The sequence below is a fragment of the Frieseomelitta varia genome, unplaced genomic scaffold (genome assembly GCF_011392965.1).
Source record: "Frieseomelitta varia isolate USP_RPSP 00005682 unplaced genomic scaffold, Fvar_1.2 scaffold_281, whole genome shotgun sequence".
In the NCBI taxonomy this organism is placed as follows: domain Eukaryota; kingdom Metazoa; phylum Arthropoda; class Insecta; order Hymenoptera; family Apidae; genus Frieseomelitta; species Frieseomelitta varia.
This window is the reverse complement of record NW_025110014.1, coordinates 1,898,006-1,925,987: the sequence shown is the minus strand read 5'-3', so window position 1 is coordinate 1,925,987 and position 27,982 is coordinate 1,898,006. Positions and strand designations below refer to the sequence as shown.

General features: G+C 39.5%; 1 protein-coding gene across 1 annotated transcript in view; it reads left to right on the top strand.

Moving 5' to 3' along the window:
* Nucleotides 1–27,982, top strand: part of LOC122529236 — a 348,092-nt gene that overhangs the window by 87,192 nt on the left and 232,918 nt on the right. Inside the window, exon 3 of the mRNA XM_043655130.1 lies at nt 18,813–18,892. The gene's annotated coding sequence lies outside the window, so the exon portion shown is untranslated. The remainder of the gene's footprint in view (nt 1–18,812; nt 18,893–27,982) is intronic.

Here is a 27,982-nt window from a genome sequence, read left to right as displayed (position 1 = left end):
CTATTCTCAATCTCGTATGTGAATGCATTGAAGATTGCAAGTATCAAACGATTCCAAGAATCGATAAAGATAAGTGACGTTTACGAGATCAAAAGTGCGATTTATGAGAGCACTATTGTACTTTATAGTCCTACTGTTTATACGTTTATTGAGCATGCTTATAGGACCAAGGCCAAAAGGAACGCGTCCCCTACAATCTCCTCTATTAATCTCTTGCCACGCACGTTAAGAACTTTTTGTCCCAAAATTGCAATATTTCCTAAGTATACCCAGGCAAAACAAATAATAAATTTATTACCCCTCAATAATTTCTATCCAGCGAGATATACCGAGCAGTTTAAAAGAAAAAAACTGCGACAAATTATTGTATACGGTTCGGTCACTCGTTATGGTCCGCGAACCAGTTGCCAGCGCAAGGGGTTAATGTTGAGGCCCAGAGATCGTACCTTCGTTACTATATATAGTATGTTATACTTTAATCGTCGGTAAACCTCTTGCGCTGAAATAACGTTTCACGTCGAGAACATTTTGTCCCAAATTTCAACATTTTCTCAGTTTCAAATATATTATAAAAGTAACCCTAGGCAAAACAAATGATATTATTACTTCTTAATAATAATTTCTATCGAGTAATCGACGAGTTCAAAAAAAAAAGAAAAGAAAGCAACGAATTATTGTATACGGTTCGGTCACTCGTTATGGTCCGCAAAACAGTTGCCAGCGCAAGGGATTAATGTGGAGGCCCAGAGATCGTATATACCTTCATTAAGTTACTATATATACATAGTATACTATATATAGTATATTATATTTTAATTTTATATTATACTTTAATCGTCGGTAGTTAACCTCTTGCGCTGAAATGACGTTCCACGTCGAGTATTTTTTGTCTCAAATTGCAACACATTTTCTCAGTTTCAAGTATATTTAAATGTAACCCTAGGCAAAACAAATGATAAATTTATTACATCTCAATAATTTCTATCCAGCGACATCATACCGACGAGCACAAATAAAAGCGACGAATGACTGTACACGGTTTGGTCACTCGTTATGGTCCGCAATCAAGTTGCCAGCGCAAGTGTTTAAATTCAACACCGTCGAAGCCACCATAAGACGAAATATCTTGCCACAGTTACATCGTGCAATACCACCAACGAAGTGGAATTTGTAGAAACGGTGTTACGAAGCGAGATAACTCGTCGATGGTACTTGGCGTAGTACAACCAACACTGTCGCCGCGGTGAGATATTTCGTCCGCGGTAGCGAATGGATTAATCTTCGTCCGATGTTCGATCGTTGCATCTATATTTCAGCCATTTCTACCCGATGTGTTAATCGTAGATGTTGGTTATCGTTCGAAGACTGCGTACGTGGTGTAGTTGATGAAGCGGTGGAGGTTGAAGACGTCTGACGGAAGCGGTGCAGCGTCGACCGGTTTTCGTGCCGCCGCGCTGACGTGCAACAGGGAGAGCAGCCGCGTAACAAGTATTGTTCGTTCGTTCGTTGCGAAACAATGGGCCCCGGTACTTCATTCATCCGTTTACAATTACAGAAAATTAATGGAAACGAAAATCGGGATCTCTGGCGCACGTAGCCGAGGAGGAAGAGGAGGTGGAGGTGGTGTGCTCGGTGAATGGAACGTCGTTGTTTCATTGTTGAGGATCTTGATTAATCGGGAACGACGAGCAACGGCCAGTGTTGTATCATTCGCTGGTCGTCGACGAACGGGAGAGATTCGTCAAATATTTGGCCGCGAATATTCTATCAACCGGAAAAAAAAAAAAGAAAAAAGGAAAAACGAACGGAACGGGGGATAAACGTGGTTGGTTTCCTTTGTGCGGCCAGGCATTTTTCGCGAGCCTTTCCTTCTTTTATCTTCTTTTTCAAATCGCGCGCAACGCGATCAACCCCCCGACCTAATCGATATCACGAACGGTGGGGGAAAAAAATTTCTTTTTCCCTCTTTTCTCTTTCTCTCTCTCTCCTATGGCTGTGCCTTCCTTTCTTTTCGCCTCTTTGATGGCTACTCAGCGCCATAGCTGACCGACAATGTTTTAATAAAGGTCGGAGCAAAAGGCTCTCGGGCTTTCTGACGCGTGCGGCCGGTTTTTGTAAATAGCCGAACAGTGGCCACGGGGAGATTAATCGTGGAACGGCGAGTGTTTCCCTTCATGAAGGAACCGCGCAGGAAAAATACAGAATTTTCTGTCGGTTGGTTTCTGACCAGTCGGCTCGACGAACGTCGAATGTTATTTAGAACGACGTGAAAATTTAGGAAAGAGGCCCCCTCAGAGATCCACGGTCGATGGAATTGATAAGTTTCAAAGCTCGTGGTGGTCTGAGCATCCGAAAAGTAAACTGAAAAACGCCGCGTGTTTGTCTTTTGTTGTTTCTCTCTATCGAACCGTAACACGTTTCGATGTTTTTTGCGCCGCGTGTACACTGCTAACGGGAGCGAGGGAACCGTCTGAGTATATTTCGATGGCACGAATGTGAACATGCTTCACAGTTTGTACCCGATTCGTCATATCAATGTGAGGGGAAAAATAACAAAATTAAACCCATGTAGTTTATAAGAGATAGCTTATTATTGTTGAAGTAATTAAGTAATTAAAACTGAATAAGTCCGAATAGGACGATGACAAGGAGATATTAAATTCTCTCGTAAATTCTGCACGCTATTACTTAAATACTAATAAATTATACTAATAAACCACATGAGTTTAATTCTCTTATTTTTTCCCCCCATATTTATATAACGATTCGATACTCTGTGACGAAAATTTTATACTTGAAACGCTGCGGACGTGTGCGTGCTAACAGCGACTTTACGGTTCTGGACGCGTGGATGTCTGTTTGACGTAGTTTTAGTACTACGTTCTACTACAACATTTTCGATTTATCATAGTTGTAGCATCAGTGTGAGTCTAAATAATATTATTCGAAATATAAACATTATTAAATATAGACATCCACGCGTCCAGAATCATAAAGTCGCTGTTAGGACGCACGCGTTTGTAGTCTTAAATGACTGAAAAACTACTTTGCCATTTTTCGAAAGAACTATTAGGTAGCTTGGAAAAGTTTTACCTTCGTGATGAGTAGAATAAGGGTGCAAAAAAAAATTTCATCTTAAAATTAAAGGTCAATCTTTACATGTCTCCATCAAATCGAAGATGGCAGAATACCTTTACTATATTTATCTACGGACAAACTTTTCTTCCCACGTATCTATGTACGTTTTCGAAAATTCTGACAAGTAGCAACATCGTCTCAATTAATCGGAGACTGGAAGGGGGCGCGCGTGCAGGCTCCGCAAGGTGGCTTCGATCCTGACGGTAGAATCGAGAGAGTAATACAACGCGGACGTTATCGGCGTCGTAACTCGGCTGTATAACATGCACCGATACCCGCTACCCTACAGAATTGGATAGCGCCAATCCTGTATTGGCCGTGCTAGTGGGGCAGCGGTTTGGTCATCTCCAGATTTGATCCTCCCTCCCCCTCCTGGTGTCCTGCGTCCCCGCGGGTACACGTCAAAGCTGTCGGACATACATAGGTCAACAAATACGTGGACTCGCCAGTCCACGCATTGTGGCGACGTTAGAATGGATCAAAACCGACACCACCGTTGACCTCCTGACGTTCTCGATCCCGCAGTGTTATCCTTCGTTATTACTTTCGTAAGCTGTGCCGTGAGAAACGTTGCGTTGTGGATAATTGGCGTTTTGTGTGGCAAGCGGACGATCGATCAACGTGTCTCTTTAGGTTCCATTTTTTATGGTATTATAGTATTATTATAGTATTATAGTATATATTTAGTATTATTATAGTATATATTATAGTATTATTATAGTGTTATAGTATATATTATAATATTATAGTATTATTATAGTATTATAGTATATATTATAGTATTATAGTATTATTATAGTATTATAGTATTATTATAGTATTATAGTATATATTATAGTATTATAGTATTATTATAGTATTATAGTATATATTATAGTATTATAGTAATAATATAGTATTATAGTATTATTATAGTATTATAGTATATATTATAGTATTATAGTATTATAATATATCGCTGATAATTTGGACAATAATCCATGCGAGTACGATAATTATCGAGATATATAATGGGGGGATTGTCTGATGATTATAAAAGGAAAATTCTGAAAATTGCCAATTTGATAAGCTTCGTCATTTCTTCGTCCTTAACGATTAACCTCTTCTCACGATTTTCTTTTCAATCTTTGAGAAGTTTGTCGATTTCCGGAATCAAATATCGAAGCTTATTAACGTTCGATTTAAAGGAATTAAATTTGAAATTCGAATTGAAAATTTGCTTTTCCCTTCAAATCGAAGCCAATCGAGTGTGACTCGATATTGTAAGACTCAATTTATCTCGAGTGCCCTAGATTATTACTAGACCACGAATTTTTACACAAACTTATGTTTTCGAAAATATAATTCAAAAGACAGAACCTCGATTTTCACCCGATATACTACACTTTGAACGTTTTATATATATCTACGTCGTACTGTTTTTGATGATACATTTAATTCTAACGTTTCTACAATATTTCGCGATGCGATCCTTGGATTTTGTCGACATTTACGAATAATTCGACGATCTTCCTTCGCGGTGATACGTTTACGTCCGCGACCACTTAAATTTTCAACTGTATTTGTGTACTAAGTATTTTTCATAAGTTTTCTCTGCTGCACTTTTGGAAACACCGAACTTTTTTGCTATCACACGGTAACTGAATTGATTCCGGCAGTCCGATATAATCAAATAACGAATTTGATTTGATATTTCTTTTCTTGCTGACATTCTGCAAGTAATTTGTACAAAGTCTAGAAAGTAACTAAACAATTAATGAAATACCGTAGTGTAATAATGGGAGCAATGTTTCACATTTGTTTATATTATTTACCTTGGAATAACGAAATAAATGAGTGTCCATTTATTTTTGTCCCTAGACAAACGGGTAACTTTCTCTTTAAGTATATCTTATTTCAGTATCAATGTAAATATTAATTTCAATCATTCGCTAAATAATCTATGTACCATAAAGATATATAATATATAAAACTTAAGTACATAATAAAAGTACCACTTTGACTAAATTTAATTCACATCTATTTCCACTCAATTTTGTCCGTAAACTGTACATATCTTTCCACATTACGCGCATCACGTGCAATTTTTTATTTAAAAATTCCCTGCAAACGTAGAAAAATCCTTTCAGTTATCGCACAGAATTCCCCGAGCCGGAGATCTATCAAGATACAACATTACGTTTGTTATATTCGTGCAAGAACTGGGAACGTGTTTGCCCCGTACTAAATTCATTTCAGACTCAAGTTTCTCAAACTTTACATTCGCTTGCCTGCTCCACTTGTTTTGTTTACGTTTTCAGTTTGCTCGCATGCTCCATTTGTCCATTTACGCGCGCAGTTTGTTCATTAACACTCTCGCTTTTTATTTATTTACGCCGCCGTCAGAATCATCTGATTATTTATATTCTTTCTCTTCTTCCGTTTTAACCCTACGCTGGCCGATCGTTCGTTCGAAATTAATTCACGATCGATTCGAAGAGAAGCTTCCTCGCAGACGGCGGGGAGGTCGTGACGATTGCGGCCGTAAAGCGGGAATTCCGAGAGAAATTTTCCCGTCGTTTGGCACGAACTGTGGTCTAGGCCATCTGCCACTGAAACGGCGCACTCACGGCTTGTTTAGAAATTCCCCGGTTACGACGGCCGCGAAACGCGTAACCGAGATCCTGCCATGGCGTCGCGGCGGCCATCGGCAGTAGTAATACCGGCTCGTCCTTACGATCCCGCAGGGATAACGTAAATTTGATGACAGCCGCATGCAAACAGCCGGGCGAATCGGAATTTTCCTGTTTCACAGTAGAACGCCGAGAACGTAGAACGTACTTGCCAAGAGATGATTCCCTCTCAGAGTCGAGATATCGCGGAACGATCGTTCGCTTATCCCGCGATCAACCGCACGTAAAGTTCGATTTCTCGTGAATCTTATCCGGTGGATCGTTTGCCAATGTCGACGGTAGTTTCGCTATTTGCGAAAACTATTTGATTTGCGTTTTAAGGCGGACGTGCTGTGAAAGTTCTTTGCTCGACAAGCGAAGATCGAGGTCCGTTTAATTTCTCGACTGATGTTGAGATCGTTGAGTCGTAAGTCGTTGGATATGAGAGTTATTGTGTCATATCGTTGAATGTGAAAGTATAATATGTAACGGTATATGGGAATATCGGACGTTCGATATTCGCGGAGATGTGAATTTATCGTTTGAAACGATTTAACGGTTAGATTTTTCCTAATATAAATTAACCAGTATCGGTAGTTAAGATTAAAATTTACTGAATTCTCAACTGACATCGTTGAATCACAAGTAGAAATATATGTAATATGCAACGATGTATAAAATGTTGAAATTAAAATGTTTGCTACAATATTCACAGATATGTAAATTTACATAAACATTGGCAATTTAGTCGTAGGTTGTGTAGTCACAACAGTTTCTAAAGAAGATGATATTTATCATATAAAATTTAACGCAATTAACCAATAATAGTCGAGATTAAAATTTAATTAATTCTCAGCTAACATCGTTGAATCACAAGTAGTCTATGAATGTAAAAATATACGTAACATGTAACGATGTATAAAATATCGAAAGTTTGTTATAATATTCTCAGAAGTGTGAATTTACATAAACATTGGCAATTTAATCATAGATTTTTCACAAAAATTTCTAAAAGAGATGGTAATTATCATTATAAAATATATAATCGAATTGATCAATGTCAGTTCATGGTCGAGATTAAAATTTAATTAATTCTCAGCTAACATCGTTGAATCACAAGTAGTCTATGAATGTAAAAATATACTTAACATGTAACGATGTATAAAATATCGAAAGTTTGTTATAATATTCTCAGAAGTGTGAATTTACATAAACATTGGCAATTTAATCATAGATTTTTCACAAAAATTTCTAAAAGAGATGGTAATTATCATTATAAAATATATAATCGAATTGATCAATGTCAGTTCATGTTCGAGACTGAAATTTACTTAATTCTCAACTGACGTCGTTCATTCGCAAGTAATCTGTGAATGTGAAAATATACGTAACAGCAGTGTATAAAACATCGAAAGTTGTATATACAAACTTAGGCAGTTGCATCTCTGCCTAGAATTTCAGGAAAAGATGCCATTCTCCCAATAAAATGATGATGACACGATCAATCGACGTCAGTTAATGGTCAAGTAACGTAGATTACCTCGTTGCAGATAAGCCGAAATCTCCTAATTTTGTTTTCAATAGTTGTGCGTATCCCGTTGGTAATTCAGACGCTTATCAGGCATATCACGGACAGGCGGGAGCACTGGTCGGACACGATGATACTCCTGCGTATTAGATGACGATCAGAATGGATCGGAGGTAACTCGAATCTGAACTTTGTGATGTATGCGGCCACATGGAACAGCGCGAGAAATGGCAGTCAGAAATTGCTTTCCTGGCAGTATCGCGGCTCCATTTATTGGAAAAATTTTCGCTACGTGTGTCCTCGAACACGACGAGTTTCCCCACCGTCACCAAGTGTAATATCTTCCGTTTCTTCCATTTCGATATCGATTTGTTGGCCATTCAAAACCTTCCAGCCATTCGTGTCCCGTTTTAATTGATAAATTTAATCACTCTCTTGCCTCGCGAAAGCGTCTCTGGCTGTTTAACAGTCTCGGAGTATTTTTCCATTTGTATCATCTGGTTTCGCGAGACGCGACAGCAAAGAGATCTCCGTCGAAGACGAACGTACATTCGTTGCGATATTGAGGTTTCTAGAAGTAAAAGAAAGAAAAAAAAAAAAAAAAAAAAAAAAAAAAAAAAAAAGAAAGAAAGAAATACGTCGAATTTGTTGAAGCTGGGCGAGTTATAAGAGGCGGTGGCCAACGAGGACGGCGAAATTGAAAACGAACAATAGGAAACGTTCCGCGTTTTCGTGAAACACCGACCGTCACAAATTCCTTCTACGACCAGTTCCGCTACTGCTTCGCGTATCGCGAAATTTCATTTCGCCCTGGCTCAGTTTTCGCTTGATTGAAACAATTTGGAGATATACATTTCGCGCAACTTTGGTCTCTCGTCCGAAGTAGAGGGAATTTCGAAATTTCGCATTCGTCAAATTTTGAAACCAATCTGCAAATGCATATTGAAGCCACGAGAGTTTTCTCGCACGTGTCAGAGACGGTCACGTTGAATACCGAGGATTATTAACGTGGCAGTGCGACTACTTCCCAATCTTGCACTTTCTATATGCACTCTCAGATTGGTTTCAAACTTCACCGATGTAATCACGGTACTCGGTTCTCGTTACGTTGTTAATGAAATTCATAATACGTTTGTTCAATATATTCATGAAAGATCTGTACGAAGCGTGAACCACTGTACACATACGGTGACATACGTTAACAGATTCAATTATATTAAACGAATCCCAGCCCTGAGGCGTCAGTCGATAATTTAATTTGCAGCCTCGTTCCATCTTATCGTGTCGCGCAATACGCACGACAACACACTCGCAAAACGTTTCGTGATACTTTCTTGAACTCTCACGTAAATGTGTAGATTCTATTTCGTGTCGTAATTGTGTTAATTTAATCTTTCGTTCTCTGCTGTACCCTGTTAAGAAAAAAAGAAAAAAAGGAAAATACCACGATTTGCGAATGCTCTTCTTTCTTTAACCCTGCGTTTGCTGGAGCGAACTCTACGATCCTGCAGCTTGACAATATCATTCCGCGCGAAACATCCAGCTCGTAATACCTACTTAAGAAGTTTGCTCGCGCAAGTTTTCAATCTGCTTATAGCGCAATTACCGGGATACAGGAGATTCGGTGAAAGTGGGAGAGGGACGGTGAGAGAGAAAGAGAGAGAGAGAGAGAGGGAGTCGTTTTGCATAAAATTGCATCGGGAATCAGGATGGCAAAATTCGTCGGGGCAATGTGTACCGTGTCGCTTATTGGAAAGCAGATTTTCGGCAGGCTGTTGCTCAAGCGCGTCCCTCTCTTGGCGCTGCTCTCTCGTTTCTTCGTCTTATCGTTGCCGGCCAGGCCACGGGGTTAAGCGTTCGTTACACAACAGGAAATAACAGTGTCTTGATGGACGAAAAAGGTGGTCTGCCGTCTGAATTCCCCCCTCCTGTGAGACCCTGTCTTCCCCTTCGCCTCTTTTTAGCTCTTAGAAAGTGGAACGTGAATATTACCTTAGCTCGGTCGTTTGCATTCGCCTCCGTGAACTCTCGCGCAAATACTCGAAAGCCATTGCCGAAGGATGAATAATTTAGCTTATTATCCGAGTGCGCGGCTCTCTCGAAAGCGAGTATCGCCGATTTGTTTTCTCTCTTTTTTTTTCTCTTTTCGAAGCGGAATATTCCATTAGATTTCACGACTTCGGTCGTCGTCTCTTATCTCGTCGGATTTATTTTTCGGTTAGCTTCGATTCGACGCGGCGCCTCAGTCCGCGCGCGAAACACTCGAGATCCGTTGATAGCAAGCGAATAATCTAGCTTATCCTAATTCAAAGTCCTCGCGAGCGAAACGTCGCGAGGCGAACTCGAGGTGGACTCTCGTTTCTTATTTACGAGAACTCGCTTTACGTTTTAATTCGGTCCGCGTGGTTTCAGCTCGCGGACGCTCACGTACGCAGAGATTTTCATTCGAAGCGAAATGGCGGACGAACGCGAGATTAGAGGAGAGCCGTGCAATCTCCAGCAAATTTCCTCTAATTTTCTTTCCCTTCCTGCCTTTTTCCCCCCCTTTCCTCTTACTCATTCTTTAAAGAACAATTAGCTTCCAGCTTATCGTTCGCCTTTCTCGAAAAAGGAAAAAAGGGAAGAAAAGAGAGAAAGAGAGAGAGAGAACGATCGAATGCCGAATGGAACGGCCGAACGAAAGGGAAATACTGAAAGCACTAGAAACGAAATCGACGCGTTCCATGGATGGAAGCTCGTATTCTAAGGACGAAGATCGATCGCCGATCGATTCCTTCAGGCACCGACGAGCAAGTTTGGCTTTCGATTATCGCGAGAATCGTCTCGCCGACTCGTTCGCCTCCAAGCGCGTACACACGTCCGCTTGGAATCGCGATGGAGACACGCCGGTGAAATGAATTCTTTATCGGTGCTTCTTATCGGTAGGAATATCGGCTCGTTCTGCGGCAGCTTTTCACCCGAGGATCCCCCGGGGGTGATAGAAATCGTTCCCCCCTCCCGATGTTGTTGCTGGAAATGGCGTTACCGATCGAGTCGCTCGGCTGAAAGGCGATTGAAATCGAGATCTTAGCATCTGGAGGGACACGGGAAAGGGTATTAACGTGCAACAGCGTGCAGAGAGCATAACTGTAACCGACGACAATGAGAAATTGAGCTCGGCGTTTCGAACTTTGCGAAGAAGTAACCGCTAACTAGTAACTGTCGAGAACTGTTGCATTTACGCGGTTCTGAACGATCGATATTCTTTGTAAGTTAGTTCGATATTTTATGTAAATGTGTTAGGACACTTGAGAAATTATCAATTATCGTCAAGCGTAAGATAAGCTTATCACTGTTACGACGGGAAAAGTGATTCTGCTCTGTGCCTTTCAATTTACTACTTGTTTACTTACATACGGTTTCGTTTCTACTTGCCGGTGTCTGCTCACGCACGGATACACGCTACTTGAAAGTATTTGGACACGTACGGAATCATTTTACTTGAGAGAGTCTGGCCATGCACGGATTCGTTCTACTTGCGAGTATCTGACCGTAAACTCATTCCCCCTGTGAATGTTTGATTGTAAACTTACCTATTCCACTTGCGAATGCTTGATCGCAAACTTACTTATTCCAGTTGCAAATGACGTGAGTATAAACTTAATTATTCCACTTGCGAATGTTCAACTACAAACTTACTCAATCTGCGACTGTCTGATGATGATTTTTCGCAACTAGATCCACTGTCATTTTGAAGATTGAAGTATCCCCTTTTGACATTAGGGTTGAACCTAATAACAGAAATTGAAATCAAGTTAAACAGAACTTAAGTTGAACGTCTCAGTGTTCAAAGTTCAACGAAGCGCTGAAAATGATTGTGCAGCGAGTTTTAAGAAGGAAATTTCAATCTTCATGATTATTGTACATTTAAAAAAATATGAAACAAATTTTTCTTTGTGTTTAAATTTATAAGAAAAAACTATCCTAATAAAAAATTCATCTCTGGAAAGAACAAATTTACAACAAAGCTTTCGCGCGTGAATCGTTATATGATTCTCCTTTCGCGAAATTACATCAATTTCAATCATCGACATTTTTTCAGCTACGCTCCTCTTTGTTGTATGTGAATAATTGTATTTACTTAAATACAAGATGCAGAGATGCATCTTATGTACGTATATATTAGGTACATATTTCGTACGAGATCTTGTATCAGACTGTTCGCACAAACGAGGGAACATATAAATATAACAGGCTTCGTTTACTTCTTCTTACTACAACGAACAAAAATTGTCTGTTCTGTGATCTCGATAAATATTAATTGCAACGCTCTTCGAAGCAATTCAAATAATTTTAATTCCGGCTTTTTAATAGCGAAAACGCGATTTATTGAAGTTTCGCGCTTTCCAACGGATTGCTGAAATTTAAACCGATATGTCGAAAGAATTCTCGCGGCGTTGAAAATTCGAAAAAATTAATTGAAAATCGGGAGATCGACGGCGAGTTCCCATGACGGGCAATAAATTTCAACCTTGAATCGCGGATACAGCCCAGAGGTCGCATTTGGTTCCCCATTACTTAATCTAGCTCCGGAAAATTTACATAGCCCCTCGTTTAAATCATGCCAGCGGAACTGTATTCTGGATAAATGTAGCGGAAAACGGGGGGGAAGGAATGGGTTGCGTTATCGGGAACGAATGGCAAAGATAATATTATCCGCGAAAAAATCCGGGGAGGGAAATTCTTCAAACGCCTCGCCCCGGACGGAATTTATTTTCACGCGTTATCTGTGTACCGAATAAACTTTCGAACACACGGCACTCGTTCCAGTTCCCCTCTTGCACGTAATTCGCGTCGATTATCCCGACTGTGCGCTCATCCTCTCAATTTCTCGTTTGCATCTCTCTCTCTCTCTCTCTCTCTCTCTCTCTCTCTCTCGTTTTCTCTTCGATGTAAAACCCGCATGTGTCTCGTCGTATCTTGCATCGTTGCCACGTTACGCGCACCAGCGAAAATCGTACCAGAGAAAAATGTCACAGGCGAGAAATAACTGCATCGATTTCTACGCGTGCCCGTAATTATCGTCCCGGCGCGGTGTTATCTGTCCCAGACCGGCGCGTCGAACCGGTTGTTGTTACCGGCAATAAGTGCGTGGATCGAAAAATTAGAGATAATGTGTATCAGACACAGCCTGTTACTCACCGATTGCTCTCACTTAACATGCGATTATCGTTATAAAACCAGCCTTTATTGGCAGCCAACGGTCCCAGTGGGTCACTTTTAACCCCGTTTTTCGTTTTCGTCCCTTTCGTTCCATATACGAGTCACGCTCGTCCGATTCACTGACAGCCGATTAAACACCGTTCGTTTCGATAGTCGACGCGAAGTCGCTAAAAACTAGGTTTCGCAGGTAGCGTTTATTAATAGGTTTTAGTATGTATTCGGCATGCAATGCCGAAATTATCTGGAGTGAAACGTATAATAGTTGAGCCGTTGAATTATTATCGGAGTGCTCAGAATATTTGGCGAGGTATATTCACGGCTCCAGCTGGTTTTTAATTCCGTTCTTAGGAATTGGGAACGCGTGAAGTGAAAATAACCCGTGGAAACGGGCGTCTGATCATTTACTCATCTGCGCTACTTTCCATTCTTTATTTTCGCCCCCCCCCCCCTCCTTTCACCCCTTGTATGCTTTCACTTATACAGATCGATCGCAATGGAAATTTAACCAATCGCGGAAGAATATATACAATTTTCTATGTGCGTGCTGTGGCGATTTGCAGTATTTTTATTTTGTAAAGAAAATATGTAGCTGCAGGTTTCGTCGAACGTACGCGCGCATATATTCATTTTTCTATTTTTCCAATTTTACCTACGTTGAATCGTCGATTCGAAATTCCTTTCGGATCTTGCGAAAGGCGATTCCAAACGGTTCCAAATTTTTCAGCGATACACGTGTAGATAAATTACGCGACTGAATTGCATAAGATCTATGGCGAAGGGTGCACGGTACACAAGTTAATAATACGTCAATGTAACCTCGGTCGACTGGGAAAGTTGAGGGCGCCGCGAGCGAAGCCTCGCCTTGTGAAAATTCGCGGGCTTTCCGATGCAAATTTCGTCGCGAATAATTATGATAAGCAGCCGTGATGATTAATTGCCCGTGCTCCGCGCTTTCAACTCGATGGGGAGGCAGTAATTAGTTCCACGCGCGGATTTTCCCCGCGATATTTCAGCGATCCACCAAGCTTTTAGCCCCGGCCCGCTGCGTAAACGTCGCGCAAATTCCAAGTCTCTTCGTGGAAACGAAACAAAAGTCGTGGACTTCAAATCGGAAGGACCGTGGCAAATACCAACGAGCCAACGAGCTGACAACTCGTTGCTCGAAGCAGCCAATTCATGATGTTCTCGTTGCAGATCTTATCCTATGAATTATGAAATTTGCAGCGTTGCTACCTCGTCGTAAATCGTGAAGTAGGCTGGAATTTGAATGATTTGAATTTGAATTACTTTAGTTTCTTCCAAGGCATGGGTTCCAACCTTCTAGATCTTCTGCGCCTTATTGGCCAACAAAAATTTGTCGAGGTCCGCACGTAGTTTATATATTTTTTTTTATCAGTTTATATATTTTTTTTTATCAGTTATGAGGATTTATATTTTCTTTTATATTTAGGATACATATTTTTTTTTTATTAGTTCAATATAATCTATTTATGAAGATATTGAGCAACCACTTTTATAGTGAAACAATACATTGGAAAAATATGAAAAAAATATGAAAATTTTTAATGAGAACATTGAGCTTGTTTTTTTAGATAGCAGTTCATCAATGTCTGGTTTGATACAGGTAGTGACAATACGAAGAGTATCTCCAAGATTTTTCTGGGAAAAAATCTGCTCGCAAATATAAGCATTCCCAGAAAGGGACATCATAGGCATTCATGATTAAAATTTGCAGCGTTGCTACCTGCAAATTTTAAATTATTCAAATAATAAAATTCTTATTCGGTTATTCCAATTTTGGTTATACAGCACAGGTTGGACATGCCTGTTGTAAGGGCCATTTTAGTTTCTTGACAATTTTCTATTATATATATATATATAATAGAAAATTGTCAAGAAACAATATATGAGAAGTATAAGAGGATGGAGATCGCATCGAGGAAATTGAAGGTTGAAACAATAGTACAAAGAACAGGGGCAATTTATTGGCGTACATTGTCGGTGATTGAAGTTTGATTGTCCGTCAGTGTTTCTAATCAGAGTGATCGCGGTTCTGGTCGATTTGAATATGCGACTCGATTCTTTGAAACCACGGTCAGATTACACACTTGATTTACGTGGCTGTCCAACAAGTTAATTGTCACAGTATTCTCTTAATATTGATATTTCTCATTTAATTTTGTTTCAATAATGTTTCTTAATTAATTTATTTTACTTATTTTATTTTGTAACTGTTGTTATTACTTTTCTTAATATCGATAGTTTTCATTTAATTTTGTTCCAATGATATTTCTTATTAATTTATTATTTAGTTTTTTTACTAATTTATTATTTCATTATTTCAATTATTTTAATCCTTAAAAATTTTAAGGATTTAAAATATCCTTATTAAGTAATTTATAAGACTTAAATATAGTCTTATAAATTACTTAATAAGGATATTTTAGTTTCTCGATCATTTTCTGTTTCGTATATACATATGTAATATTGCAGCAATCATACAATCACCTCGAAATAATTTTCTCCGTAACATTAGGAAATGCATCTCTCACAAATGAAAAAAATATTGCAGAATTAATGGATTTCCTCCGTAATATGCTCGCGACGTGTATTTCGCGAATGTTTTACGCGAAACACCAGCGCGCGTGAATGCACACGAATGACACCGACGTCGGGAAGCGAATTTTTCGCTTTCAATCACAGCAGTTCTGTTCAAGTGATATCCGATGAACCGCGAATTTCGATCTGTAACTTTATTTAACCTTCTATCAAAATTCTGCGAGTGACGAGAGTGGCGCCCTTCAGCAGCTGCTTCAATTTGTCAAAACTTCCATCCCGAGTGCCGAGCGCTTTGCTATTCACCCTTAGATAGGCTGAAATTTCGCCTCTCGAAAATGCTAGCGACCAGGCGGAAAAGGGATTCGGACACGCGTTGGTTTCCCACCGCCAATAAGTCACAGAAACACTTTAGGGAAATTGTCGTTCGTTCCTTCCTTCCTTCCTTCCTTCCTGTTCTCGCCTGATGTGCCAGGCGTTCGTCTTCGTGGCCACTCCGCGAGTCTGGCCGATTGTGGCCGGTTAGGAACCGCTCGAAATACCTGGGATTTCGAGATCGTGTCGAGGCTACGACGAAACTCACGTTTAACGAGGATGATGACGAACGAAAGTTTGTAGTAGTTTGTGGGAAATTGAAGTTCGAGCTGCAGACTCGAAAATTTTATACATCGGTCAATACAACGGAGAGCGGACTGCTTACTGCTCGCATGGATCGTTGAAACGCTTCTCTAAACTCCTCTCAACAGGGTTAACAGTTCAGACGACATTTTGGCAAAAGCATCAAGACGATGCGTAAACTTGGAAAATAAATAATATAAAAATCGACGTCGTCCATCGCAAATGATTCATTAATTATTTTAAATGAATTATCAATTCTAAGACCAAAATGAAGACTAATTCTTGCAAGTCTGAAAGTGATTCTAAAAAGATCTCTCGTTGTATCACATTTACTTTAACTTGTTCCCTATCTACGACTTACAAGAGAATTACAAAGTATTTTCCTTCACGCGAGAATTATGTTCAACAAAGAAAAAGAAACTAACTCGATTCGATCTTTATCATTGCTCTGCTCCCACGTCGATCTCTGTTCGTGAACGTGAACTATATATACGGACCGTTTAGACGCGGACGCGAGCATTCTAGACGTCATCGAGCCGGTGGCAAGCACAAAGAAAATGGCCCCTCGAAACTGTGGCCATTGAACGCCCTGCGAGATAAACTGGCGGGAGATTCCACGCCGGTATCTTTACATAAAGGCTTAAATCCGCCGGCAGATACCCCCGGGGTTCATTGTGCATGGTTGAAATTGCAGCGGCCGCGCCATTAACCAATGCGCTCGCGGGATAATTACCCTTTTCCCAAGCCTGCCGCCTTGTTTTCCCCCGGACTATCTGTCCGACGATTATGCCGCTCTCGCATCAATTCGCGAACACCTTGCCCCCGGTGCCGCGTCGCGTCGCGGCCTCTAATTGAGATTTTATCGACGGATAAGCCTGCCGGATTTTCGCCGGAGTTCGCACTCGACGAGTTCCGCGCACTCCCATTAATTACGCCCGCCGTTAACAACCAGGCCAGGCGGAAACGCTCCGACGCAAATTCCTCGTGTCAATGGTTGGACCGTGTCGGCGCGTGTGCGTCGTGAGCGACGAGCTCGAAGATCCTCCAAAATACATCAGGTGAGAGGTCACTTCGAGTGTTTGAACTCGTTGCGCTCCGTGTACTCCTCTCGTGCATAGATAAGTAATACTTTGCGTTGCATTCTGAGTACTCTTCTCAGGAACAGACAATATTTGATGATGTGGCAGGAGAGGAGATAAAAATATTGTTGATAAATTCCGTTGAATTTAACTCAAACTCTGAAACAAAAACCGGTTAAGGCGAGAAATAGAGTTTCTCAAACTCTGAATAGGTCCGTTTACACGATGAGGAAAAGTCGACGAGAAGAAATGGACTGGCCGTGGTAGCGAGAAAGCGTGAAAGTTCTTTAAGCCAGAGATGGCTAACTGGCGGCCCATTTTCCTGATCGCTAGCGTTATCCCCTCCACTTCATCGTCCACTACGTTGAAATTTTCTCGCCGTGTATGAGCCTCACTCTCTCAGTCTGTTGATTTCCTTGCTAAGCTAGTGGAGGGGGTAGCGCTAGCGATCGGGAAAGTGGGGGCGTGTGCTCACGGGCCGCCAGTTAGCCACCTCTGTTCGTATATCGTGTGAAAAAATATAATAGGAAGCGAGTTATTTGAAGGTAGTAGCGACGATGAATTGTTTTTGCTTTTGATCGATATAAAAATAATTTAGATAGTGATTGTTTTGAGACGTGGGGGACATTGATTCTGATGATAGTGACACTATTCTATCAAAACATGAAAAAGCAAGGAGGCTTCAATCCAGTGATTTTACTGATAGTAAGAGGAAGGTAAAAGTAATATTATACGTAGTGGAAATTGTCTATTTAGCAGACAAATCCTTGAAGAAGATAGCATTCCTGATCGATTTAAATTTTCTAATGTCGCATATTATAAACAATGAAACGTTACTTATTAATTTTTACTTTCCAATAAATAATTTACTAGATATGCGTAAGAAGCCAAAAATGTCGAAGTTGTTGTAAGATGTACTTGAGAAGACAAGTGTATTTATAAATATAAGAACGAGGGTGTAGAGTTTGTAACACTTATAATGGGTGAAACGAGTCTCCGCTCGAGTTTTCTATCTCCTCGGTTGCGTTCGCAGCTCGCTAAAGCCACGGTGATACTTGACAATTTTAAAGCCACTTATGGACGTCTTCTCTATAATTTGTACGTGTTACTTCGAACTCGCGGGAACAATAAAATATTTCATTTCGCGCCGGAGATCCACGCGTGTACCACTTTTACGTCCGCTTCTACGTCTCGACACTGACAATAAGGTTAAACTAACGACACGTAGACTGGCTGAACGACACGTCTGTGGAACGTGTTCCTGGAAATTACGCAGTCCATTTCCAAGTATTCTAAATTCTAAAAAAATAACAGAATAATAAATATACAGAGATATGTTACATAAATAAGGGCTGACGAAAGAGTTGCACATTTTACAAACCTATCAAATCGACTCTCTTGTCATTAAAAATAAATTAATTCTCCATATCTTCATAAATATTATCTATTATTCCATAATATATATATTTTATATATATTTATATATATTATACATCTTTTATTATATTTATTCTTCCATAATATATATACTTTCGTAAAATATAACATTCGATCATTTCATAAATATTGTGCTTTAGAATAAATTACAAATCAGAGTGTTAACTACTCAAAAAAAAAAAAAAAAAAAATCTTACGTTCACCGAATATGATTCAGAGACAGAACATCTGTATATCTATAGAGTCTAAGAGGACTCAGATATTTTTGTTTTTTTTTTGACGAACTCGAAAGAGGATAAAGTGGAATAGGAAACGGTAAATTTCGTTCGCGTTTGCTCGTTGATCGTGTGGCTCGTCGGTGTACATGGTCGCCAGCAGCTCATAGGACACGCCAGCGACTATAATTGAGATTTTATCGGGCCGTTAAACGTTGTGAAGTTCCGGTGCAACACGTGCCAAACGTTTGCAGCACAACGGCACGAGCCGCGCGCCTCGATGCTTCTTCGAACTGCGCCCGATGCGTCAAATCGGCCGTTCTTATTCGACAGCGACGCCAACGATCTCTAATTGACGTTTAATGCGAGAACGATCTCTCTGTTCCAGGACCGTACACGCTGGGATTTCCTACGCGGACTGCGCGATGACTGCCACGCCGGGCTTTTCCAGGCAACGACGAAAAATCGGTGAGTCTTTATCAAGACTTTTACATTATATATATATATATATTTTTTTTTTTTTTGGGTGGGTATAATTGGAATAATTTTCATTCGTGCACTTTACGAAACGTGGTACGAATTTTTAAAAAATTGTGGTACGAGTTATTGTTGTTACTGGAAGTATTCTAGACTTTTTCATTTCCTACCGTACAATTTCCTTTCGGTCGAAAGGAAAGTACTAGGTCATTTTTTTTATTTGAAATGAAACTTTGCCACACTCTGATTAACAACTACAATATTGAACTTCCGTACAAACGAAACGAAAGCGATGGGATGTATTTTATGAAAAATCGTGCAAACTTCAAATCAAAGTTTTTATACATTATCGTTGTTTGTTAATTCTGTCGTTAAATATGTAGATAGGATGAAAATGTTCTAGATATTTTAATCCCTCATCTTATCTTTAATCTCTGTCTACGCTCTTACACAAACGTGCTAGATTTTTTTTTTTCTCATTTTTAACAAAACTTTGGCATTTCAGACTGTGTCTGAGGCAAATCAGTAAGGCAAAGCACGCAATTTGCATTCGCTGATGCCTGGCGTCGAGAATTGAGATTAACGCTGCTGTTGAAATTGAACTTTAACATTACATGACGGGTATGGCTCGTTGCAGTGCGAGGGATTAAAAGAGAGATGTGGTAACGCGATGTTAAGTAACGTTTTGTACGGCTAATTTCTTCTCCCCCTTTAGAGCAAATGCTAATTACGCGTGACACGAGGGTCATCTATTTTCTCGCGCGATTTCATCCGCTAATTAAATATCTCTCTTGATTTATAAATACGATTCTACTTTCATCGTTGAATAGATGTATTACGTGAACCCGAGGCGGCGATTTAACGAAACGGGAACATCGCGTTCGGTTCAGTAACGCGAACGAAGAAACAATATTATTATTCGATTACGTTGCAGTCCTTTACTTTTATCTGTCCATTGATAATTCACTCGATTAACTGACGGACGATCACGGCCGTTATTTTATTTCGTTTAATTGATTCAGCCAAATCTGATAATGTTCTTTCTTCGTTCTTACGATAATAACTTAACAAGGTCTTTGATGTCGTTGATTGCAGATATTCCCAATTAATCATCAAAAGAAAATTCGTCGTTATTCATCCGTTCTCTTAAATAAAATTTATATCCTCGAGGGAATGGCAAAGTATTTTCTATGTACAGAGTCGCCACCGTGGTTATTTTTAATTGCAATTATTTTTGCACGAAATTCTGTCACGTAGATCTTTTCTATTTATTTATTTCAATATTACTACAATGGGACATCTCATTAGTAGCTGTGACGTTTTCGAGAAAACGACGATTAAAGCACAACATTCAGAGACGTTGAAGTAAAAAAGGAAAGCTTTTATTCGTACGTTTGATGAATAATTATAAATCTCCAAAAATACACTGTTTTACATGTGTAGAATATTTAACAACAGTTAGAAATTGGTCATTTTTTTATTATAAATCTACAATTCTAGAATTAAAATGGAAGAATTATAGATTGTTTGACTATCAGGGAAAAGAATCGTGACCAGAGAAAAAGTTTTATTCGTACATTTAATGAATAATCATTGAAATCTCTCTAAAAGTATACTATTTTACATCTGTAAAATACCATATCAATAATTATAAATCTACAATTCTAGAATTAAAATGCAAGAATCGCAGATTATTTGGTTATTAAGAAAAAGAATCGTGACTCGAGAAAAAAGAAAAGAAAACAAAGATCATTTAAATCTCTAAAAGCACACTGTTTCACGTCTGTAAAATACCCAACAATAATTGTAAATCGATTATTTTTAATTACAAATTACAATTCTAGAATTAAAATGCAAGAATCACAGATTATTTGATTATTAAGAAAAAGAATCGTGACTCGAGAAAAAATAAAAGAAAACAAAGATCATTTAAATCTCTAAAAGCACACTGTTTCACGTCTGTAAAATACCCAACAATAATTGTAAATCGATTATTTTTAATTACAAATTACAATTCTAGAATTAAAATGCAAGAATCGCAGATTATTTGATTATTAAGAAAAAGAATCGTGACTCGAGAAAAAATAAAAGAAAACAAAGATCATTTAAATTTCTAAAAGCACATTGTTTTACGTCTGTAAAATACCCAATAATAATTGCAAATAGATTATTTTTAATTACAAATTACAATTCTAGAATTAAAATACAATTGAAATCGCAGATTATTCGGCTATCGAGAGAAAGAAAGATCGGCAAAGGACTCGACAAAAAACAGTACCGCGCACGTCCAGAATGCGACCACGTCGTTTGCCAGATTCGGCTAGATCAGCGCGAAATATTCGAGGTATCGAGGGCAGCCGTCTGTTCTGATAATCCACCGGCTATTCGAATACATTACGTCGCCCGATACAAAACCACGCGCGGACGCAAGGCGAAAACCAGGGGAAGAACCGGCTCGCCGATTCTCGTCACGCGTCCGCGTCCGCGACACGTGCACGCGCCTCGACTCTTAATTCCAAGTTAAGCGCCGATCCTCTTACGTTCTCATCGATTAAAGATGCCTATCCAGACCAGCTATCCGACCCGGAGTCGGGCTTTCGCGGCACGCGGGCGAAATACCGAGCGCACGGGAACAAGAAAAGGCACTCGGAAGACGAGACTGCCATCAGAGCCAACCTTTAACTAACGGCCTCTAATACATTAGCCGGCGCTGATGCACAGAGCCGCGTGCACACGCGAGATGCTCGTTCGTTCTCCGCGCGGATTCGTCGGCAACTCGACGCGAAACTATGCTACACATAATGCTCGCCGAGATTACCTCGCTCCTCCACGTTTCTTCCGCGGCTTTCGCTTTCGTGGCTTCGCTGGAATTTTAAATGCCTCTGCCCTGGAAATTGTTTTTCCGTTAGTCTGTCGGCCGCTGCGGGAGATCTCTTTTTCTCGTTTAGTTGGCTTTAGCGTTTTGGGAACTTTGTAACGCATGATTGAAATTGTTAAAAAGTCACTCACGACTGGCGTGCACCTTTCGAATATTTCCTGTTCCTCTCGAGTTCCACCCACTGTCGGGGGAATGAGAGTGAGTACTTTATTTGAGCAACTTGGGCTTTCGACTAACGGATTGGCGTTTTCTCTGTTTTATTAGTTATTTTAATTGTGACTGTGGCTAGATTCTCCCCTCCGCTGCACGCGAGCCCGTTTTACACGGATTGTCAAAGCCAGAGGTGGTTAACTGGCGGCCCTTGCCCCCACTTTGGTAACGCTACCCCCTCCACTGCGTTGATCTCTTCACTGTTGAGAGTGTCGTGGCCATAATACTTGCGTTAGGTATATAAGTGGAGGAATTTAGTTCAATGTTATACAAAGAAATTATTCAAAAAAAAGTCGAAAGATCGAAGTAAAGGAGGATTAACTGTTAACCACTATTAACGTTAAAAAAGACTTGAAAATTTAGTTTAATTACGAAAACTATTTTTGTTTTCTTTGTTAGTGCCTTATAATATAATTTTATCCAAGTAAAGTTACGTTATTCTTGTTTCAATTAAGAATTTGCTGAAACATTCGTTTAATTTACGGAAATGTTAATTAAAATCACATCATTTTAATTTGTACGTAACATTGTTTACGACAAGTATAACGAAGACGTTTGTATCAGCAATTTTGCAGGGTGTCTTACAATTTTGTAAGCATATAAAATATTTTTATAAACGTGTAAATTTTATAAAAATATGAGTTAGCTGCTAAAGTTAAAAAAAAAAATGATAGGAAAAGTAGTGAACAGAATGAACAGAAAGTGGGAGGAATAAATATTTTTTTGGTCATATCGAATTTTAATTCGAATCAAGAAGTTAATCCACTGCGTGCAATAACACGGACATTAGCGTCGTTGAAACGCTTGCATGTCGGCATAACAAAATGAGATCAAAATTTTGCCCCGAGAGATTGCGTAATGATTGTTTTGCGCGGGAACTTTGACTAGTGGGTTTAAATATCCAGTTGCGCGACCGTCGGGACAAAGAATACTCGCGAACAATCTCGCGAACGGGGTTCGGCGAAAGTCATTTCGAAGTTGATCCGTGATTCCCAATATTCCTTATCCCACGAACATTACGCCCGGCGTCGTCTGCCGCGGAACTTTTAAAAGGCAGCTTCCTGCGTGCTCGTCCTTTCGAACCGTTCGCTTTCGTTATTGATAAACTCGCCGGAGACTGGCGAGTCCTTGGCGGGGAAGTTTCCGACTCGTGGATATCGCGCTCGATCTTTCTTTCTTCGGGGGAAGAACGCCGGCGATATAACGTCTCGAATTGAATCCATCAGCAAACAGCAAACCGAAAGGCTGATTTCCAATCGTTCCGTAGTTGAAACACCGACCGAAGTTGGTGCACGGGCTGCCGGTTTACTTTCGATCGAAAGCTTTGTCTCGAGACGTTTCCTTTCCCAGCTCTCGATATTACATAAATATACAGGAATTTTTATTCGCGACAGATGTTTTATTTGTAGAGATAATATTTCTATACGATAATTTGGTCCATCTTGAATATTTTTGTTGCCTTTGGAGCTGCGAGAGAACTTCTGTCAGCGCAAGTTATTAAAGACTGTAATGATTTTTATTACGAGTGAAGGAATTTTGAAGATTTCAGAATCACCAGAAACATTCCTAATATATATTTTTCAATTGTGTGTTGTTCGATGCAACTTTATAAAAAACAAAGCTTGTTGAAGTTTCATTTGTAGAGATAATATTTTTATACGATAATTTGGTCCATCTTGAATATTTTTGTTGCCTTTGGAGTTGCGAGAGAACTTCTGTCAGCGCAAGTTATTAAAGACTGTAATGATTTTTATTACGAGTGAAGGAATTTTGAAGATTTCAGAATCACCAAAAACATTCCTAATATATATTTTTCAATTGTATGTTGTTCGATGCAACTTTATAAAAAACAAAGCTTGTTGAAGTTTCATTTGTAGAGATAATATTTTTATACGATAATTTGGTCCATCTTGAATATTTTTGTTGCCTTTGGAGTTGCGAGAGAACTTCTGTCAGCGCAAGTTATTAAAGACTGTAATGATTTTTATTACGAGTGAAGGAATTTTGAAGATTTCAGAATCACCAGAAACATTCCTAATATATATTTTTCAATTGTGTGTTGTTCGATGCAACTTTATAAAAAGGAAAGCATAGCTTACGCACGTTGAAAAATAACTAGTTTAATTAATATTTTGACTTTGATTTTATAATATCTGCTGCGTGAAAGGCAATGACGACGACTCTAGCCAGAATGTAACAAAATAAGAGTTAAAAAGATAGAGATAAATGGACAATTTTCCATATTATTGAATTCGAGGAAGGAAAAACGAAAGGTATATTCGAGAGCGTCATAAATTAGGCTTGCCTAGGTAGGGCATCGTGGCCCAAGGAAATTACGATCGTGATATAGACGGAACGGATATTTTGAAGGGCAGAATTAATTGAAAACACTGTTTGCAGAAGCTGAGGAAAAACGAGAGTTCTCACGCGATCTTTTATCAGACAGCTGGGGTTCCCGTCACCGATGTTTCCCTAGAACAAATTTGAGACAATAATAAAGATAATGTAAATCTAATAATCAACGTGTGAACGATATATTCTAAAACATGGATCAGCACCTAAACCAACATCACGTTCTTTGTCATTGGTATTTACTTTTCTGTCGGATGTTGTACACACTTTCAAGTTTGATTTCTTTTTTTTTTTTTTTTCAAATTATGTGCTCAGAAAATATCTTTCAACATAATATGACGTAATAGATTGTTACCATTTCTTTTGCCTTCGTTTATCGTTTAAAGTTCGTAGATATATATTTTTTATATATTTCAAGTGAAAGCTCGCGAAATGTTAAAGGGCGTACATATACGCCTTTCGTATATATTGAGAGACACGTGAGAGCGTATATATACGCCTTTCGCAGTCAAAGGGTTAATGAACGAGTCGCGAATCGCGTCTGGCATCCGGTAAACAGACGCGGTTCGTAGAATTGCAAAAATTCAATGAAAATGACGGAGAGAGGAAGCAAGAGAGAGAGAGAGAGAGAGAGAGAAAAGCGAGTGATAAGTGTTTGCGTCGGAGCGATGGGGGTAGTACGCGTGGAGAGCACTCGGTCCAACGGTGTTGGAGGCGTGAGACAAGTAGTTTGAAATTACCGTACGAACGAGGAATGCAATCGAAGGGAGCAAACGAGAAGTTTTATGCGGGGGAACTTGAACGCGAACGCGGTGCGAAGAGATAGGTGAGCACACGTTTGCTTAGAGAATTAAAGATTCCACTCTGTAGATGCTCGCACTTTCGCCTCCCGATTCCCATATTCATTCCTTATGGACCTTCAACGAGGGTATATATCATTCGACGTACGTGCATCACGCGATCGTAACGAACAAATTCGGTGAATCACCGATCCTGATTGAAGCGACTGAACATTGATTCGCAAGAGGTTCGAACAAAATTTGAAAGCTGAAATTTTCAAATGGAGGAACGTTGTATTTTGAATTAGGTTTCTTTCTTCTAGCAAACGATAGAAGTTTTGGAAAAATGATCGCGAATCTTGTATCAAATAAGAAAGATCAAAGTAAAAAAATATTGTACATTTATAAAATGAAAGAAATTTCTGCGACAGCCTGATATAGAATGGAAACGTGTGTTTCGTCCAATTGACAAGATCACACACAAAATTACGAGTAGTTAAAAAAGACATACTGTCAATTGTTTTCCATTACCTGCGCTGGCAACTTGGTTTCACGGACCATAACGAGTGACCAAACCGTATACAATAATTCGTCTTCCTTTTGAGCCCGTCGGTATATCACTATAGATAGAAATTATTAAGAAGTAACAAATTTATTACTTTATTTTGCCTGGATTGTATTTAAATATACTCGAAACTGAGGAAATATTGCAATTTTGGGGGAGAAAATTCTCGACGTGCGCAAGAGGTTAATCACACGTGCACAACAAACGTACGAACGAAAACTTGTTACTTATTTCACGAAGAGAAATTACACGAAGATCAGGCTACGGTGTTTTCTTTTTTTTTTTTTTTTTTTTTTTTTTTTAAAAAAAAAAAAAAAATTTTTTTTTTGCTTCTTCATAAAAATGAAAATCGCGTCGCTGGTATTTCTGAAAATCCCGAACGCTTCGTTCAACTGTGTGGATCCTTGGACGCGACGAGACGCTGACGTTTCTGTGAAACGGCTCCATAACGAGTTTGTCGAGCGATCGGGTGAATTAGTCGGCTGAGAAAAGCGGCTGGTCTTTCTCAGCCGGCGATCATTCTCAGCGCGGAATCGTGGCGGGCCGCTTGTTAACGGAAGTGGGTACTCCCTGGCCCGTTCTCGCGCTGATAATGGAACTTCTCGATTGAATTCGCCGCGATTATTCGCCGTGATTGTGCGGAATGGATCGCGGCGGCAGCGCGATGACGCGCGTCGTTCGATCGAGCCGAGTCGTATGAAAAAAAAAAAGCCCGAGCGAGGGAAAAAAAGAGAGAGAAAAGGGAATAAGAAGAAATCCCGTTCCCTCTCTAATGCTAATATTTATCCACGAGAAATTACATTTCCTCCCGCGGCGAGGGAATAACCTCTCCTCTTCTCCGCTCGAAAATTTCCTACTCGAATTTTTATCACGGTTCAACCCTGTCTCCGCGATTAAACGTAACCGCGAGAGTAACCGGCTGGGAAACTCTCGCCTCGATTAACGCTCGTGCCATTCGTCGTCGACCGTTCGATGAATATTTGAGTCGCGATGCCATATTTAGTCGTTAGGCCTTCCAGACTTTTCAATTTTCTCGGGGTATTCGGGGAAATAAGTTTCGAGTTTTGCCGGCGAAACGCGATTTGCGGTAATTGCGATTTTAATAACGCAGGGAGTTGAACAACGAGAGGGTGGCCTACGTTTCAATCTCGTTATATATGTAGGTAGTTTGTCAGAAGTTAGTTTTAGTGATATCGTGTTACATCGTATTAACCGTTCTTCTTGTACGTTTTCGATTGAAAAACGGGGGAAGTTATGATTGAACAGTCTGAGAAAATTTTTTCAGCTTATCCTTTAGATTATTCGTGGTTCCCACCGGGTGGCAATTCGAGAAAACGAGTTAAGTTTTTTTTTTTTCTTTCATAGATATCACGTTCTTTGGAAGAATTCCTGTTTAGACCAAGTTAATGGTTTTTTTAGGCTTCTTCCGCATCAGAAATTCTAAATGCTGCATTCACGTCCATTTTGTTACTTTGGACTGTCTCTACAACATCCAACAGTTCTTCATTTGTCCATAATTCTCTATAGACACTTGAAATATCTCTCGCATTGGAATGTTGTGCATGTTTTTTGTTCCAAAATTATAATAAGTAATATTTTCTCAGTTTTTAGTATATTTAAGTAAAAATAGGCAAAACAAATAATGAATTTATTATCTCTCAATAATTTCAATCCAGTGATACATCGACGAGTTCAAAAAGAAAACGACGAATTATTGTATACGGTTTGGTCACTCGTTACGGTCCGCAATCAGTTGTCAGCGCAAGTGGTTAAATGATTCTTCATAAAGTGTATAAGTAAAAGCTTGTGTATTACAAATATATTGTATTACAAAGACTTTCTGTTTCTTCTACTTCGATGTACTTCAATAATTTTGCTTTAATCTAATGGAAATTGCATCCTTTACTTGTCGGTAGTTCCAGTGTAAAAAAAACTGAGCCATCGTGTGGGTATAAGATCGTTCGAGCAAAGAGATTAGAGCGTACACGTAGATTTCATTGGTTTAGATAATTCCGGTAATTAGATACCAGATAGTACTGGCGTCTCGATTTACACGAAGTTGCACGAAGTGGATAACAAAACGCCGTCTCGAGGATTAACGTTAATTCGCGGGGCTCCAGTTTCTATTAGATACGCGTCACAGTTACACCGAATTTATTCGATCTTTCGCAGAGTTTATTCGTCGATACTTCCACCCAAATTGGGAAAATTTGGAAAAATTCTGGAACATTTGTCCATGTTTGCGTTCTATTGTACAACGTATAAATCAAATATTTGAAACGATATTCAAAAAAAAA